This window comes from Columba livia, chromosome 3, assembly GCF_036013475.1.
Source record: "Columba livia isolate bColLiv1 breed racing homer chromosome 3, bColLiv1.pat.W.v2, whole genome shotgun sequence".
In the NCBI taxonomy this organism is placed as follows: Eukaryota; Metazoa; Chordata; class Aves; order Columbiformes; family Columbidae; genus Columba; species Columba livia.
In genome coordinates this window covers 70148798-70166859 of record NC_088604.1, presented here as the reverse complement: position 1 = coordinate 70166859, position 18062 = coordinate 70148798, and the positions used below count along the sequence as shown (strand labels likewise).

At 36.7% G+C, this 18062-nt stretch overlaps 1 protein-coding gene across 3 annotated transcripts in view; it reads left to right on the top strand.

Moving 5' to 3' along the window:
• Positions 1-18062, top strand: part of UTRN (utrophin) — a 372502-nt gene that overhangs the window by 263231 nt on the left and 91209 nt on the right. The gene's annotated exons all lie outside the window — the stretch shown is intronic.

Sequence of the window (18062 nt, the reverse complement as noted above, 5' to 3'; positions counted from 1 at the left end):
AATAGATCTTGTAGGGATTGCTCCAAATCTTTTAAGAAGTTCTTACATAATTGATACTTCCATATGAGTTTTGTGCAAGTGCTAGAGAGCTGTATTCTCTTTCATCAAAGGGCAGAGTCCTCTCTGCATCAAATCATTTGTTTATAATGTGCTCCATATTCTTAAATACACAATGAGAGAGAGAGACTGCTGTTACTTTAAAATCCTTTTGAAACTTCGAATTTGCAGGCATGGACTGGCAAAGAATCAGTTTTATTTTCTGTCAAGAATATCTTCATCTAGATCCTGCTTCTTGTTGCTGCAGGCAGGCTTTTTTGGGGAGAAGAATATTTATTCCAGTTAACTCCTGAACTATTGGATCCTCAATCCCTTGTTATTAACGTAATCCGCCCTAGCAACTTCAGCAATAAAGTGGAAAAAATATGTTGCCATGGCAGCCACCCACTCCTGTTTTTATGTAGATTCTTGAGATTAAAGGCTGGGCTTCAAAATATATGTACAAAATAGGGGAGGGAATGGGATTCTGTTTTTTTGTTATATTTTTGTTAGTTTTCCCATTTTTGTTTTGTTGTTTTTTTGGAATGCAGAAGAGATAAAAGAGTAGGTATTGGTTTAATGGGCAAGGTAACCTTGTCAGGGTGTTGGTGTGGGGTTTTTGTGTTTGTTTTGTTCACAACTCTTAACTTCAACTATTAGGTGTTCCTAGGAAGTTACCACACATCTGTGTCTTCTGACCTGAGTTTCAGTGAATTTATCTTATTCAAGGTGGTTAGACTGAGGAACTGAAAGGAACGTTACTAGAAGCAGCTTTGTTTTCTAGAGTTCTGGTCTTTCAGCTTCAGCAGCCAAATGGTCTCTAAACTAAAATGATGCTTAAAGATTTGGATCTTTCTTTTTAGGAAAACTGCTGGAGGTTATGGTTGTACTAACACATTTCCTGCTAAGTAAGTTCAGTGTTGCTCTTCAGAAAGGTGCCAGACTGGGGGTTAGGATTCTCCCTCCTACACTTTCAACTACTAGAGGTCCTTAACATACTACTTGTATGTTTATCCAGACTGTTTAGTTGTTACGGGGAAAAGAAGTTTGGGGCTTTTTCTTTTGATAAGATTTGGAACCTGAATCTGAATCCTTATCTTGTGAGGCCAGTAACTTGATTCCTTTTTCTAGCATCACTTAAAGTATCATCAGTTGTTGTCCACATCAGAAGACTCAGGATACTCTGAGCATCAGTAATAAGGAACAAGTACAATTTCTCTATATAGTGCAGTGCTTGATAGGCCTGCAATGGCTCCAGTCATTCCTCATAGAGTTACTGACATCACTTTGTTTTAATCAACAGTTTACTGAATTCCATTGAACGTGGTGTAATTTAGATAGAAAGTATTTTCTTGTGCAAGGTGGCTGTCAACTTGCTTGTGCGGTTTGGGGTTTATGTTGTGTTTTGGTTTTGGGGTGTTTTTTTAAGCATCTCTTTCTGGCAGGAGTGCAATTTTGTCCTCACAGTCACCCCTTTATTACTAACAAGCTATTTTACACGCTTGGTTGCTCATCTTATAATTTACTCCCCTGTAATGCGCGAGGACATTTTAAAAGCATCCTGTACAAAACCAAAGATTTCTTGAACATCCTTTCTATCTTGTTGTTTAATGATGTTAAAACATCATGCCAGGTCTATCAGTGAAGCAACTGTTTTCTAAAGTGATTGCAAGCACTGTGTGTTAACTGGCAGTGAAGCTTTGTGGTCCACTCTGCCAAACAGAGAATACACGTGCAATAACTTCTGGGACATGAGCAGCCTCTCCTGCTCCACAGTGAATGAAGATCAGCCTTAGTTATCATTTTTGATTGTCAGGGAGGCTGTGCTGTTATTGACACATTATTGTGCCACTGACAGGTGTCTGTTGCTTGTGTATCCCAGTACTGTAGGGGCACAGAGGAAGCTGAACAGGTCTGCTCAACTTCTGGCCTCTGTGGGCTGTTAGTTACGTGAACAGGCAGAGCCAGTGGGGAGAGAGAACATTTTAAAGCTCTTCTCCAAGAACTTAATAGCTGCTGATGCTAGTAATTTATTTATTTCACAGTATGATTTTCATCTTTTAGACTTTTCTTGTTAAATAACTATGTAAATGGAGAATGCCAATGTTTGGTGGTATAACAATAAACAAATGATACTTCCCTGTTAGTTTCATAACTGGCAATTTTGTTTTTGCAAACAAGTGTTTATAAGCTTTAGAGGGAGTAGTAAACTAAAGCCAGAAACCATTAAGTAAATTTTCTGACACATTTGTTCTTACTTTTGTTTGAAGTTGCAGTGAGTTTCATACATTCCTTCTATATTACTAAGCATTTTTTAGTCAAAAAGTCCTAATATAGGTAATGCAATAGATAGAATAAAACACAGAAGATTTCCTCTCCCTTAAAGCAGCTGGTTTGCAGTTTACATGCTTGGAGAATTTCTAAAATGTAAAGTAAAATATCTTGATTAATGGAAGGACTATGCCTATGATTTTATGAAGAGTCATTAAAAAATGCATAATGATGTAAATGTGTGATTCACTTGGGTTTAAGTGAAAATTTTCAGTACCAACAGAGACTTCAGCGATTAAATTAAATCACTACTTTTAACAGTGTAGTTTTCATTAAGTCACTGAAACAGGTCAGCTAGAATTTAGAATTAGCAGTAACAGAGAGAATAGAAAATGAGATAATTTTAAAGGAATTACTGGAGCAAATACATAATTCTTCAGTTAAATATATATCTCAGGTCATCTTCTAAAAATTTTCTTTTTTTACCCTCCCTTGCTGTAGGTTTTTATACAGTCCATATTCATTCACCTCGGAATCAACCTGATACAAAGTATTAGGGTTTTTTTAAGTAATAGCAATTTGTACATTCTCTCTTTTGCTGTTCTATCTCCTTTTTCCAGTTATGAACCTGCCTCAGAGGAGATAGGCCACAAGTTTGTGTAAGCATTCACTACCTTAAAGGGATCAGATTCAAGCCAGGGAAGAAACCCTCTAACTAAAGAAAATGCTAAAAAATGTAACATTTTCATGCTCTGTAAGAAGAGAGGCAAGACACTGAAAATATTTTTTATCATTAAGTAAATGCAAGGGTGTTATTTTTAGGTAATTATCAATGGTGTCTGCCAGTTGTGCCATGTGCATTCTCTGCCCATAATTTTCCATCTAGAGTTTTGGAGCAGAGAGACCCTGTGCTGTGCTTCACTCCAACATGAGCGCTGTGGGCAGCTTGTGCTGTCACACTGGATATGGACGCTTTCAGGAGCCTCAGTGCCTGATATAGAAACAAGTCCCCAGGCTCTGATGAAAAAAGTAGACTGTGATTAACATTTTTTTTTCTTTTTTTTTTTTTTTTTTTTCCTTGCTACAGTAGTGACTCAGAAGCTTCTAAACTTGGAGTAAAAACTGTTACTGAATGTTACTGAACAGTTGTAACCTAAATGTAGTGTCTGAGAAGTAGTATTTTCTTTATTTATTAGACTTCTCGAGCTAGATGTTTAGTAATCCTGGCAGCTTTTAGTATGTATAAAAATGAAGGAGAACTTGGGATGATATATATTTCTTTTAATTGTGAGGTTTTCGAAAATTTCTAGGCTTGAGCCATTAAAACATGTACTTAGCTTTCTTATAGAGAGAACTATAAGAAATAGAGAAATCTGCATATTTTTCTAATTAAATACACAGAAAAAAGGAGATGTATATTCATCATAAGGATTGGCAAGTTCTGTTTCAATATTTTAAAATTTAAGTCTGTCATGCTTTCAACAGAGCTTAGCTCCAAATTACTAATGATTTCAAGACTGAGAGAAAAAAATGTAGCTGACAGAAGCACTGTTTGGTTACTTGTTAAAAGTGCCTGGAGCTGATCTGCTCTAGTGAAGTTGACAGAAAACACTATTTTAATTTTTGTTTGTTTGTTTGTTTTGTTTTGATATTGTAAATCCTGGTGATGCTCTTTTGTGCTGTTGGAAGAAAAAGAAAACTGAAGGAGGTTACTCCACGTGCTACATATGTAGGTAGAGGGGAAATTGCAGAAGCATACAGGATTTTTTTTCTTTTTCCCACAAAGTCTTACTTGAGTGGCACAAACTGGAATGTGTTGAAACTGCGCACTTGTTGTTTGTAAATGTAAGCCTGTGTTTACAAATTATAGCAAAGTCTGGAATGAGTAAAATCTGAGGGAAGAGGGGAAAAAATTGAAAAATCTAAGAATAGTTGCACATAGTGATAAAATCCTTATATGGATTTCTGCTCTCAGAATAATGAGTATGTTCATAATATTATTGCTAAATGAACTTAAATGGGTGTTTGGGTCCAGATTGGTTTAGTTGAACAATGTGCTTTTTCTCTTACTGGAATTCCAGGTGGGAAAATATGTAATCTTTTTTTTTTTTTTTTTTTTTTTGTGTTTGTATTTTGGCATGTTTTCCCATAGTTGAATTCCTGGTGTCTCTCGGAGGTTTGACAGCTGTCTGTGAGTTAGCACCGCTTAACCTGCACTTTAGAAACCTCAAGTACAGCTTCTCCATATGGCAAATATCTGAGTACTTTTCTTCACCTTTGGCCCACAGGCATCATGCCCTTGCCTTCTCTGTGTGAGGAACTTGCCCACATCCACAAACATCTTTGGTTCTTGGCACTCTCTTGTGGATTGAGTTGAAAGGTGTAAATGTTGGATTTGGCATTTGAGACCTTCAAGGGTTTCTAGAAGTTAGGGAGTTATACACAGCCTGATACAGTAGTTTCATGTAAAGCATGATCAGCGCCTGCACATCAACCCCATGTGGCAGGCTTCTTCCCCGGGGAAGGAGAAGGCATAGGAAGCACTGAAAATCTGTCTGACTTGCAGTGGCAAGGCAAATCTGTAAAGCTCCATACTGCTGAGGTTTTAAAAAGTCAAGAGGTCCTGAAGGGGGAAGAGTGGAAGTTGATTTTTTTGTTCTTGTTGAGGAGTGTTTAAGAAGCCTGTCTTTATTAGTTTTTAATTTTCTGTGAGTTTCTTATGATCAAGCTACTTTCACTTTCCGTTTCATACATAACAAGTCATGTCTATCCAGCAGTGCAGCACAGATACCTCTGCTAGTAACAAATGAGTTTTTGAGTAAGAGAAATTAGCCTATGTAGAGATCTAGTTGACAGCAGTTGTAATGCTCTTGCAACATACACAAACTTGGGTGCTTTCACACAGGATTACTTTTATCTATCTAGATATTCTCTGTTGAGTTCATGTTTTGGATATGAGGAGGAGGAGGAGGAGTCCTGTACAGCATTTGAAATTCAGTGCTCTCACATCTGAGTTAGGTATGCTCCCAGTTGTGAAAAGCTTGGAGTGAGGCATTTGAAAGTACTTAATCCTAGATTCAGACAAGTACTGGGACTTTTTGCATCCCTAACTCAGAAACATCCTTTATGACATTGGTCCTTCATAATTCCTCATTTTAGTACCACATTTATAGATGTAGCATAATGTTTTTGTTATATTTCCTGAACTGTTTTAGGATAAGCACCTCTTTAATGTTTACAAGATAGACATTAAATAGATGAGTCTGCAAAATGGAAAAGCTACAATGATTTTCACCCATTCTGTCTTACGAATATGTTGTGGCTTGTTCTCTGAAGAATGAGGAAGTAAAGGAAATGCAGAACAGATCTTTTTATTCTTTGAATTTGACAGTCATTCAAAGTATGAAGGATGTTTGGGGGAAGAGTACACACGCTTATGATCAGGCTGCTGTTGTCACTGTAGCAAAGCTGTCATGGCACTTTGATTTTACGTTTAACTCAGTTTGCATCCTTAATATTATGTGTACTTTATGTTGATAATGACAAGATGATCAGTGTTGGACATACACAAATGTAAGCTAGCTGATAAGATGCTTGTAGAGTTGTGCATACCTAATTTATATCTGATCTTCCACGTCAAAGGGCTACACTGAAAAACTGAGCTAAAAGATGAACTACTATTCACAATGATAAATATCCCAGTCCAACCCTGCTTATTAAAGAAAATTCCTAAACTGTGCAAGCATTGGTGCCTGGTGATGTGCAATGATGGTACTGTGATGAAAGGTTCTTTGAAAATTGTACCTCTGATACACAACACTTAGTTTTGTGTTGGCATTCTGCAATGATTAATTAATTACGCAGTGGTGCTTGATGTCTGTATGCATCTCCTCCAACACCAGTGATGTGCAAGCAATCAGCATTTTTCTCTGTGATGCTGTATTTGTGATGCTCAAAGGTAGCTCAGAGCTCAGATGCAGTGGTCAGAGCTGAGCAGAGAGAAGATGAAGTGTGTGGGCAGAGAGAAACGCGCCGAGGAGCCTGAAGATGCAAGGCAGTCATGCTTGGTTGAAATTAGTCATTTTCAATAGGTCAGCCTCATTTGGGATGATTTTTTGATGACCTTGTGCTCTTCTGTATGAGCATTCTGATAATGCCTTCTGACATTTTTGGCTGCTAAGAGATTCTTAGTCTGATTAGTGTAGTTGCTTAGTGGCAGTTATTTAAACCCTTTTTTCTCCCAAATATTCCTACTTATGCTTGCATGGTGGTGATGCAGCAGCACTGGAAGAGGAGGAAGTTGTTATTTCTCATAACACTGGATCTAAAATTATGGAGTAAATGTACATGAAAGAATGGCTGGTAGTAAACAGAGCACAGTATGCAAAACAAACAAACCAACCCCCGTGGTATGTAAAAACAAAGGTACTTTTCTTACTGGAGAGAAAATGAAAGAACAAACACAGGGCAGATGTGAATCACATTGCTTAATGCCATCCTGGAAAACCTTTGGGTCCTAAGATGATGTGTGTGGTCTAAGAAGCTAGCAAATAAACGTGCTTACTGCTTTTTCATTGTACTTGAGGATGAATGTCAAGAGATTACTAAGAAATCAGTGAATTCTTTCCTGAGTTAGAAGCACTGAAGCTAGAGCACCCCATTACTAAATACAATATAAATGAACTAATGAATAAGTGAAGTTCATTTACTGTTTTTAAAATCTGAATTTATGGTGTACACTTTTCATCAAAGGTTTCTAGGGTAAAGAACCAGTGTATAGGTGTCTTGCTGCACTGTATTTGCATGTTTTCACCTTTTTTTTAGTGACTTTAAGTTGATATTCATATTTCTAGGAAATATTGTTGTAGGCATGGCAGAATATTCTTTGTTACTTCTAATAGCACCCAGTCACTAAAACCAATTCTAGGTTTTGGTTTTAAGACATTCCCTGTGTTGGTTGTCAGTGTTACTGTTTATATTATACCTTCAACATTTTACTTATTGCTTCTATTTCTCCCCATACCTTTACTAGGTAAATTTGCCATGGAATACAGCTTTTTTTCTAAGTATTGAGGACTGAAAATAACAATTTAATTTTATGCATTTGCTTGCTTTCTGATGAGAAATTGTTTAGGGTTTCAAATTCTTAGTTTCTGAAGAAAAAGGAATCCTGTTTAATATACACTGGTTTTACCATACATAAAAATATTCCACTTCTTTGCCTGAAGAGCTTCAGGGTGGGAGGGGGCAGGTCGTGGAGATTTTCCTACTGGAGAAACAAAAGAAGCAAAGCAGAGAAAGGAAATGAAGTGAACATAAGTAGTAAGTCTTGGGATCTGTCTTATGTGTTGACCTTCAGTGGGAAAGTATTTGTGGAACTGAGTTAAAATTAATACGCCTTGCTTCATGGAAGCATGCTTTTAAGTACTAGTCTCGTTCACTGATTGACCCCAAATTAGTGTCAGTAATATTAAATGACTTCCTTCTCATAAATGGAAAGCCACTTATAGTCCTTCAAGGAAATGGTTATGACAACATTTGCAATAAGGTAGGGCCTTTTTTTATTTCCAAATTAACAATCATTTTTATAGATTTTTTTTAAAAATCAAGGAATATGGTTTATATGAACAGTTATTGCAAGAAATTATGATGGGGAAAAATAAGGCAAAGATTCCCCTTTAGTGTTCATGGATATTTTGAAGAACTTTCCCTGGATTATTTTAATTCTGATTTTTTTCTACTGAAAAAAATCACTTTAGGTTAAAATCAAATAACAAACTCAATTGTATAGTAGGAGGGCATGACCCTGTAACTGGATGATTTAACACAATTTGCAAAACAATGTCAGTTTTCGAGCAGGTTTGCCCAGTGCTTTTCTTAATATTTGTGTACTGAATGCCTACCAATGCTTTAATCCTAGTTTCTTGTGGGTAGGGTTGACTAAAAACAGATGTATTTTTTTTGCTTAACTGCTTAGTCTAGTTCAAATGGTTAGCTTGGCTTTCTGTTGGTTTTATGAGACATTGTTAGATCACCTATTTAAAAATGCAAAGACCTAGTGAGGCCCTTGTGTTGGACAAGTTCAGTTTGCGGAGACAGAAATGGAACTAATAAAGCAATTCAGACTATGGCATATTGTGACAAGTCTCGATGTTATCACAGTATCACAGTATGTTTGGGATTGGAAGGGACCTCAAAAGATCATCTAGTCCAATCCCCCTGCTGGAGCAGGAATGCCTAGGTTAGGTCACACAGGAACATGTCCAGGTGGGTTTTGAATGTCTCCAGAGAAGAAGACTCCACAACCTCCCTGGGCAGCCTGTTCCAGTGCTCATGTTCTCTGAGAAGGGACTAAAACTCCCAGCTGAAGTTGTGTTTGTTGTTTCTTTTCAGTATGATTCATTATGAGGGCAAGTCCTTTGCTACTTAACACACACATACACCCCTCCAACCCACCAAAAAAAAAAAACAACCAAACCCACTACTAATATGTTGTGGTACCTGCTGCATTGCTGCTGTGACACAGAATATGTGACATATTACAGCTGAGACCTTTTTTTCCCCCTATTTTTTAATGCCATTGCCTTCTATGGACAGAGCACAGGTGTCACATTCTATTTTTTTCTATTCCTGTGACTTCTGCAAGTAGAACCAGTTGAAGGAGGTGAATAATCAGAGGGAAACAGTCTTATTACCCTTAAGGTACTCTTTCCTCATGTCTCTCCCAAATACGCCTTGAGAATCATCATTTTTTTTTGGCAGTGGGTTTTTACAGTAACTTTTCCCTACTGGCCAGATGCTGGAAATACTCTCAAGTGATTCAGAGACACACAATTTTGGAGAAGCGACCAAAACTAGATAACAAATGTGATCTGTCATATCACTGTAACCAACAATGTGGTATAAGATTTACAAAAGCTCTTTCAGTTTAAATAGTTTTAAAAACAGGAAGCTATAGCAGAAAACTGGAGTGCAAAAAGGGATGAGGGAGGAAGAGGTAGGTCTTGGTGATGTAAACCAAGAGAGAAATGGGTAGGGAATTAGGGAGAAGGAAGCATGTAACACAAACTATGAGATAGATCATGGTGCAAGCATAATAAAGAATTGTAGTTCGATAGGGGAAAACTTTCTAGGTTGAGTTCTGGATGGTAATTTCGAGACTTTTTTCCCCTACTTTGAGCATCATTTGATTTACATGACTTTTGCAGCTGGTCTTGGTGACACAGAACCTTTGTTCTGAGTTGTTGTAGCTGCTCTTCTGCTGCCTGTCCCCAACTCTCTGGTATTCTGCTGTGTAGGGAGAATCCATCAGTAGAGGACAGATTGTTGACTGTTTGGTAATTACTCAGTTGTCTGCCTAGACCATTTGTTTCTGAAGAGAAACCAAAGTGTCTGTTTCTAAGAAAGAGGAGTAATTATCTCTGACAGGATTTCTGCTTCTGAAAGGATTTCCAGTAGGAGTGCTCTGTCATGTATGCATACACGCATACATACACAGCTGAACTCAAGCCCCAGAACAGTAACGCTAGTGACAGCCTTAAATTGCAGCGGGTCTCTGGCATTTTGCTGCTTTAGCGTTCAGCTGGGCTCTGCTGCCTCTGCTTCCTCCTTCAGAGGAGAACATCTCTTCCCTTACGCAACTGTCAGACAGGAGATGCTCCTATGAAACTTTTTGCAGTGATCTCACTTTTCTGATTATTTATAATTCATAGGTGATGTCTTGTAGTACAACCCATGTTTTTATGATAGCAATTCACTAGCGAGGACCCTGATATACGTATGCTTGCACTAAAGGAAGCTGATGTTACAGGAAGCCTTTCTCATATGGGCATGCTCACAAAGTGTGTCCTGTCTTCATATTTTGAATGAATATTCATAGTGTTGCACAGCATAAAGTTGCTCTTGAGTGTCTGGAGTTTGAACTGCCATTACTAAAAATCTTTCTCAACACCCCTGCAGTAATATGGTAGGTACCACTTATTAGTAAAGTAGCTTATGAGGCCAAACATGTTAGACTTGTCCCATTGATGTTGATTTGAAGAAATGCAGAGGAAATTTTAATCCCCCAAAATAAGCAGAAGATGACCTGAATTAAACTACTCTTAACAACAACAGTGCAGCACCCAGCTTGCTGATGGTGTTATCATTGCAGTTTGAAGCAAGAATCTCATGGCCTGTTAATGCTGACAGTTCATCAGTGCTCAGTAAACTCAGCTAAACAAACACAAACCTGACTTTGGCAAGCAAAGAAAAAGGAATTTCTCTCTGATGTTGAAGAGGTAGATGCTTGCTATTACATGGTGCAGGGAAATAGTACAAGACATTGCATATACATGTGGTTACTAGTGCTAATAGAATATTTGAATGCTTTTGCTAAATGAAGTAATAAGCCATGTAATATGCAGCAGATGTTTTGTGTGTCTTGTGTCAGGCTGGGAGCATGGTGTGTTTAGGGTGCATAATAACAATGATGTTGTTTATTTTGTTTTTTATTCCTTCCTGTTAGTATACTCTGATATAAAAAGCAGAAGTTATACTGGGTGCTACCATAAAGAGGAGACGTGAATTTGACACTGACTGTGTTTCCACCATAACCTCATTTGTTGGGGTTTATGTAACCGAATAGTAAAACTTGTCCAAAACTCTACTGTTACATGCTTTTCACTACACAGATTCACTGTTTGATGCTAATTGAAGTTAGCATTGAGGGCACAAGTTTTCTTTGCCTCTTCAAAGTAGGTAAAACTGTAGAAGAAATGTAACTTCTGTAGATAGCTCTACAAAACTGTTTCATCTGAAGTGGAAGGATCCTCATTTTTATGATACATGGTCTCATCTTGAAGGTTGATTTTTTTAGAGCATATTATCTTTAAAAGCATTTGAAACTATTTCATGCTTTATTTGGCATTGTACAATGATGTTTTCCTATGGAGTTGTTTGGGGTTTTTTTTGGCAGACAATTCAAAAAGCAATTACATCTTTGCTGATTTCTCAGTGTCAGTCCCTTTTGTCTGGACAGCAGTTCTTGTGCATGTTAAAATAAAAGCTCTGATTTGTCCTGAAGTTTCATATAAGCTGTTGTCTTGTTTCTGACAGGGTCCAGTAGCAGAGGCTGGGGGGACAGGCAAAACAAAACAGAGCAAGTAGAGATGATTGCCTCTCTTCACATCTTCTGTTGATGAGAGACATACATTATTACAGAATACTTAGAGACTATGTCTTCAAGAATTTGAAGCTGGGTTCTTCATGGAAATCCTTGATGTGTTTTTTCCTAGAGTTGCAGTGGAGTTTGTTCTAATTCCACATACTTAGAGAATGGAGAATTGTCTTAAAAATTACTGATGATTCATTTTCACGCTGGCTCCACAGATACCATAAAATCTTTTTTGTTTTCTATGTAGGCAGATGACTTCAGTTCATATATGCTAGCAATATTCAACATTAAATCCTTTTTACCCATACAATGATGATTTTCGTATATTTTACATAAAATGGCAGACGGTTTCTCATTTCTTTTGGCATACAAATCTAAAGCATTATGGTTGTTGCATTTTCATAATAAAAAAAATTGTGGTAGCAAAGGAAGCCAACAAATTTTACTGAAAAAGAGGCTGCTTTGACGACGGAGGACTGAGGAGACTAGTGGGGTTTAATGCATAAAGTATTTGCATTTGTTTGGCTTTAGGCTTGTGGTGGTGGTGGTGTTTTGTTTTGTTGTTTATTTGTTTTTTTAAGTGTAGTCTAGAGATTCTCGATAATGCACTCATGTTAAAAGTCTAATAGTTATTAGAAGGTTGAGCTTTTTAAAGCCTTTGTATCTCATGTCACATTTTTAAATCACATTTGCCATCTAGTCACTTGTAAAGGAGAAGCCCTTATTAAAGTAGACTCCATGTCCTGCCCAAGTGATTGAGGCAGGAGAGGTGATATAAATTGATTTTGCTCTAGATCTGATTCTGTCCTTTCAGCTAACTGTAAAAATATACGAATTGCAAAATAATTGTGAAGTGATTGCTACATCACAACCTATCATCTTTCTAGTCTGCTCATATCAGTCCATGATAAAGCAATACCTGAATGCCTGAAAAGAATGATTGGCAATGCAGTATTTGTTAAACGGTTCATTTTTAAGTTGTTGTGTTCTCATGGGAATATACCTCATTTCCAGAGCCAGTGATCAAGTCAAGAATAAGACAGGAAGTTTCAAACTGGTGTTCAGTTTTCCTTGTCTCTGGGTTGGTGCTTAGGTGTGCACCTCCTGAAGTAAGGAGCACATCTGTACCACATAACCTGATCTTGCATCAGTGATGCAGAGCACTTGCAGCCTGTCACGCCTCCAATTTCTTTTGCAGAGTGGTACCTACAGGACTTAAGTGGTTTAATTTGCCATATTACTGTTTTATAATTCACTGGGGCACAGTGAACTATTTTATAGCTGTATGTTTGTGTCTTACAAAAAAAACGCACAAAAACGTTTCTTCGGACTGCATAGATATGTAGATGGTGTTTTCTTCTCCAGTTTGTTTTGAACCTTGGCCTAGTGCTCAAGGGTTTTGCACTTTTGAAATGCTGTTATTTGGATCTGATCTAAAATGAAGGGTTTGATCATCTGCAATTGTCAAACAGAAGCATATGTGTTAACATCACAACTTGCTGGTTAATCCCTTTAGTGTGAATTGTGTGATCTTCTCCAGGAAAAATCCAAGCCAGAAGTTGCATATTCATTTCTATTTCTGCCCTGCAAACCTACTCATGACTTACCTTAGAGTAGGGATGGAAAAAAAAGTCTTTCAATGTTGTTGATACAGGATGGTTGTCATGTTTCCAAAGTAAAAATTGATGGAACTAATTTTCCTTCACCAAAGGCGTGTTGTAACCCTTTGATGTAAAACTGAATGTGTATTTACAAGCAGTTTGGCATTTGAAAATTGGTTCCACTGCTAGCAGGATGATTAGTGTTGTTGTGTAAAGGTAAATATGTTTTTCCATCACCTGAAGAGTGGAAAGCTTCAAGAGTTTTCTTGTCAGACTCTGCACTCTGACTCAGTCATTTTTGCTGTTTCTAGGGTGCAACCTGTGTGAATTCTTATATTAAATCCTGATTAGGTATGTTAAACAGATGTTTTTTGCTAAAAGCATCACTAAAACATTACCTTTTTTTTTTTTTTTTCCCCTCCCCTGTGCATAGCAATGTAAAGCCAAGTCTGTTTTAATCTACTTCTTTTGTGTAGTTCTATTCAAACCATCACATTTAATGATTCTCGTGCCGTTTTTTGGTTGTCATACTACAATGGCTTTAGACCAAAATATGCTCAGTTAGTTTAGCAACTGGCTGGATAAGCAAAAGAAGTATTGTATTCTAGCAGGTGTTAAGTGTTTTGTTTTTTTTTTTTCCTGTATATGATACTTTTATATATGATACTGTATATGATACTTTTATTTCTTTATTTTTTCATTAAAACTCAGAGCAGATAAAACCAAAAGAAAAACAGATTGCTGTTCCTTTAACAGTCCTGGTCAATATCATCATCAATAAGAGAGAAAGCTTAAGCCTAGAAAGGAAAGCAAAATGCAAAGTAAGAGTTGAAGACTGAAAAAATGGCTTTCTTGAAGAAGGGACCAAGACCAAACAAAGCAAGTTCAGGGTATATATATGCTAAGTGTGTAGCAAACCCATCACCATGGGACTCCACTAACCTTTTGGGAGAAATCCAGAATAGCTATCTTTCTGAGGATTTCAGTAGTTCATTCAGTGGGGAATTTGTGTTAATACACACAGATCTCTGTCTTTTCAGATTACTTCTATGTAAAGAACAATAATAATATATTTTTAGAAAAACTGTTTTGAAGATAATGAAGTTGTTTTGAAGCAACAGCTCAGGGATGCATGGTGTATTTCTCCCTTCCCCCCCCCCCGCTCCCCCAGCATACTTCTAAATTATATTACAAAACAAACAAACAAACAACCTTCAAGCATTCCAGTGCCTAGCACTATGCTCTGTTGAGCCCTTCAAAAACTACTCAGGGCAACCAAGCCTTGGTTATCGTTGACCTAGAAACACAAATAATAAAGTCTCATTTCATTTGGCTGGGAAATACAAAGTCCAGTTACATAAGATTTTTGGTGCTGGAAGATGTATTAATGAACATCATTATGCCTCATTTTTTGTAACCTTTGCTCAATTAAGCAGTGTCTCCCTTCAACCCTAGTTGGATTTAGATCCTGTACCATCTCTAGGGAATGTAGGACTTGCAGCAGTTTTTCCCTCAGAAAAGATTAGAGAGGTTCTTTCTTAGCAAATCATTAACTGTGTGAAAACAATTTTTATTTTTTAAGAAAAAGTGTATCCTTGTACTCTTTAGTTCAATAAAAGCTACCTCAAAATCTCTGCAAGGTTATTGTAAGTGAAAACTTTACCAACAGGCTTCAAAACATCTTTTTTTCTGATTTTAAAATGCAGTTAGGATAAAATAGCCTCACCATTTTTGAACTACATCTACAAGTTCAGAAAGAAGTCAGTTACCATTTCTTAATTAAGATATCACAACATAAATACATAGATGCAGTTTGAGATTGTCAGCTTATTAGTTTTTACAATATTAGTAACAGCTTTGTATTTCATGTCTGTAAGACTGACCAGTAGAAGGTAAAGCATACTTTTCATCCTCTCTCTCTTTGGCTCTACTACTCTGAAGCACTTTGATAATTAGTTATAGATGCTTATTTCGTGTAATGAATATCTATTAATGCCTACACAAAGGTGGGTGATATTTTTAGTGAGCACATACACTCATCATAGACCAGAGTGGGAAGGGAAATTGTCAAGGGACAAATAGTCTCAGTGAAGAAATAGCTCTGTTTCTGGCCTGAAGTATCTTATTTGATAAATCAAAGGGAAAGTCTTAAGTAAGCTAACTTGTATTAGCCTCTGGTAAAAGGTCACCAACATGCATAGTCCAGGTCTACTCTCATGTTGAATCCTACTTGTTGCCGCTGTATTTGGACCCTCTGTTGCCAGTACAGCAAAAGAAGCAGCAAGTGGTAAATGGTAAACTGAGAGAAAAATGCAGCCTCCAACACTCGCTTGTCTTTAATCCTTTTTGAGAAGTCTTCTGCACATGGCATGGAATAAACCTCTAAAACTAATGCTTCTATTTAGATCATGCTGTTTAAAACAACAAACAAACAAAACAAACATGAATCTGAAATGCTCAATACATATTTATTATGGAAGCAAATAGTTGCTTCTGATGTGTGCTGTGGGTTTTCTTTTTGTTTGTTTGTTTTCTCATCTGATCTTGCCTTCCTTTCCTTATTCCGGTCTTGGTCACTGTTTGTCGCTGATTGTCACAACATGAAATATTGGGTCTCATCTTTGAAGTCTTATGTGCTACATGTGTTTCTGTATCTCCGTGTTCATTGTTGACTATTAGGCACTGATTTTCTCCTTCATTATTTCTCTTGCCCTATAGCTTAAGTATGAAGCAATAAAAGGTAAATGCATGGTCAGATGCACCATCTCAAATTAAATATGGCTCTTTATTTTAATGTATTCTATATCAGCTGAGGTAGATAAATTATGAAACAACCTTTCCCATAGAGGTGTGTCCAGAGACAAAAATACTCACTTCTGAAATTTAATGTATATGTGTTATATTAGTGTCTGTGGTGAAGGAGCAGCTTTTAAACATGCTTCACTTATTTTCTTTCCACTTGATTCTTTAATGATGACGGCAGCTGGCAGAGACTCAGTCACAACCTTGATCTTGGCATGATCTTTATAAACAATTCCTCTTACTATTCTTCAAATTTTCTCAATCAACATACTTATTCTCCTTATGCTATTATATAACACGGATGTGTTTTTTTCCGTTTCCTTTTAGTGTATAAAAGTAACAGGAGTTTTTCAAGCACCGGGTGCAGAATAAAGATGACTAAGTAATTAAATGCTACAGGAGCTGCTGATTGGCACATAAAGCTAGATTGTGATAAACTGATATGAGTTACAATAATGTGTCTTTACTTCCCTGAAAGAGTGCATAATGAGATCTGATTTAAATATGTTCTGTTTTTAAGAAACATCCGATGTGTTTTCTTTGAAATTAGCTTTGCCTTCATCTGTTGGAACTATTAAGCCGATCTGCTGCTTGAATTATTCTACACAAGCCTGTACAATTCAAAAGAGAAAAAGAGAGGCTGTAAACTAAAAGTGTGTCATTTTGGAAGCCCACTTACTATGCTTGAGAAATAATTTTAAGATGCAATTGAAGGAAATAGGTGCTTACAGGATACACTGAACAGTGTAAAAATTCATGAGTAGCGAAACTTTTTCTAGCTTTCTAATTTTTCAAGAGGGGAGAATGCTTCAGCTACAAAGCATTCCCAATGGAAATTTTGAAAGACCTTGATTTAGGCAAATTCTTTGTCAATAATTTCAGATAGAAAGTTAAAAAAATGTTAGCTTGTAAGAAGAGTTAGTTTTTATATTAGAAATCATAAGCATCTCTAAAGAACAGAGGTCATATGGGTTAGATTATCTTGGTATAACAGAATAAATTGTATATAATTTCCAAAGTTATGAGAAAAACATATGTTTCACAATTACTGAAAGAGGAACAAATTAAAATGGAGAGTAAATAATTTGCTAATGGTTGTAAATCAGGGAGCAAACAGTTCTTTTTTCTCTTCCTTGAGACAAGGGTTCTGTTAGTGGGTCCTGGGTTACTCTGCCATAGTCAAGTAGCTCGAAGAATATCCCTCATACCTGCAGAATGAACACTGTGATGCTGTTCATACTTGTTGCTTTCTGTGATGCTGAAGAAAACATTTCAAGAGTGTAGTTTTGTGAACGCCTGTCCGTCTACCAGTGGGAGAATTCTTTCAGGTTTCAAAGGAGGATTTTTTAAATTATCTTTGACTAGTATTATTTAAGGTCAGCTCTGAAAACTGTGTTGACACCACATCAACACATCAGATTTTAGCTTTCCAAGGTTTTTTCCCCTTGATTGTAAAAATCAAGAATGTCTAAAGTTAGTGTTGTTTTCTCTAGGAATCTTTAAAAATCCATGTCCTGGTTTATATAGGAAATAAGATCTAATTTGCAAATGCAATAAACTGTTGGAATTGTAGGTGTTGAATTTGGTAGTCTATCACCTGTCAGCTTACAGAGGGAGGTGAAACTTCATTTTAACCCATTACATAAAGTATACAGTGACTGTATAATTTAGGTTGTAGTATGAAATATGTTGTAGTATGAAATATGTTGTTATGAATTACTGCCAAAGTTGCATACAGCCCCTTTATATCTTTAAAATATCATTGTACTTTTATAAATATGAAGGAGCATCATGTGGGGAGAAAAGTAATTGTGCTGCTTTATGTGTTCAGCATTCACATTTCCATTTTGTGGATACCCAGCAAGACTCAAGAAATACTGGCATCCATGTGTTTATCTTACTAGCACAGTTTCAACAAGTTTCAGATGCCTTTCCAGTCTTTTGCCATACCTTCACTTACTATTTGTTTAATATGTACCAAAAATTCAGTATTAATTTTTTCCTTTCTCCCTGAAAAGTATAGCTAGCTAAAAGGAAAAAAAAAAAAATCTCCCACTACCAAAACCTGTGCTATGCTCAAAGCTGTACAAATGCTTTAACTATTTTAGCTCTGTATGACAAACAAGAGAGAATGAAGTGACACAGCAATATACTTCCCTACTGAGAGTGGTGTATCCATTCTGAGTAGCCACTGGAGA